This window comes from Marmota marmota, unplaced genomic scaffold (genome assembly GCF_001458135.2).
Source record: "Marmota marmota marmota unplaced genomic scaffold, marMar, whole genome shotgun sequence".
NCBI classification, from domain to species: Eukaryota; Metazoa; Chordata; class Mammalia; order Rodentia; family Sciuridae; genus Marmota; species Marmota marmota.
In genome coordinates this window covers 2,614,114-2,615,570 of record NW_025999925.1, presented here as the reverse complement: position 1 = coordinate 2,615,570, position 1,457 = coordinate 2,614,114, and the positions used below count along the sequence as shown (strand labels likewise).

Sequence of the window (1,457 nt, the reverse complement as noted above, 5' to 3'; positions counted from 1 at the left end):
TAAGATATATATATATATATATATATATATATATATATATATATACACAGTATATATATACAGTATATATATATATTTATATATATAAATATATATATATTTATATAAATACATAAATAAATAAATATATATACATACAGTAAAAAAAAAAAAAATATATATATATATATATATATATATATACACTAAATCTCCTACCTGTCTGTTTTAAGGCTCTTAAATGACAATGGTGGTGGTAGTAGTGGTGGTTGGTGTGGTGGTGGTGGTTGGTGGTATGTGTGTTTATGTAAGGAAAGGCTTCATAATGCAAATAGTTATGGACTTTTTAACTTTTCCTCTAGTCTTTGGCCAAATAATCCCTTAACTGTTTAGCCTTTCTTCATAAATCACTCCATGCCTCTTCCTCTTCCACTCTATTTTTTAAGTGGTGCTGAGGATGGAACCCACTGCCTTATCCGTGCTAAGCAAGCTCTCTACCCCTGAGCCATAGCCTCAGCTTCCCATTTCCATTCTAATCTATCAACCTCTTTCTTATTTCTCAGATGTCCAGTGTGGAGATCAGAACTGTCTAGAGCCATCCCCAGATTTTGCCTGGCGTCTTGCTTAATTTTGTCTAAAGTAGAGATGGATGTGAAAGCTTTTACAGGTGAAAGATTTCCTTTTACTTCTTTAGACATTCAAATGTCTATTTCACTCCAAATAGACAACATTTCTGTTCAGAGCAATCAGGCAACAGACAAAATATCCTCAAGCTTCTGTGTGGGATCCTGTGTGAGTGGCTCTGTATCTGTGGTGGAGGGAGGGAACATGTGATGAAGTATATTTTGAGCATCTCTGCCCTGTGGTCTGTCCACTGGTGATGGAATCAAGCACTCGTGTAGTTTCACATGGCATTAACTGCATGTCTCTGCATGCATAAAATATGTATGAGAGCCACGCACAGTGGTGCATTCCTGTAATCCCAGTGACTCAGGAGGCTGAGAAAGGAGGATTGCAAGTTTGAGGCCAGCCTCAGCAAATTATTGAGGCTCTAAGCAACTTACTGAGATCCTGTTTCAAAATTTAAAAAACAGGATTCTGGGATTGTAGCTCAATGGTAAAGTACCCAGGATTCAATCCCTACTACCATAAAACATATATACGCATATATATATATTTGTATGTATGTATACATGTGTGTGTGTGTGTGTGTGTGTGTATGATTACCACTTTTGACGGAAATGCTTGGAATAGAAAACACCCTTTCCTCCACCCCTACCTCTTTTTTACCTTTTTTCTATCTAAGTGCTGGTTCAACACCTGGAGTTCAGGCCCTTTCCAGTATGCTCTATGGCTCCTCCCTCCTCTGCAGGGACATAAGCTGTGCCCTGCTGTGTTTCTCTGAGACAAGGGCAAGATGCTCAAGCTCGGTGGCTCCATTTGTGGTCATACTCAGTTCTGAGTAAGTATTCCTTGCA

At 38.1% G+C, this 1,457-nt stretch overlaps 1 long non-coding RNA gene across 1 annotated transcript in view; it reads left to right on the top strand.

Moving 5' to 3' along the window:
- LOC125615788 overlaps nucleotides 1-984 on the top strand; it is a 3,035-nt gene extending 2,051 nt beyond the window's left edge. Inside the window, exon 3 of the long non-coding RNA XR_007346376.1 lies at nucleotides 543-984. This is a non-coding gene — a long non-coding RNA (uncharacterized LOC125615788). The remainder of the gene's footprint in view (nucleotides 1-542) is intronic.
- The last annotated feature ends 473 nt before the right edge of the window (nucleotides 985-1,457 follow it).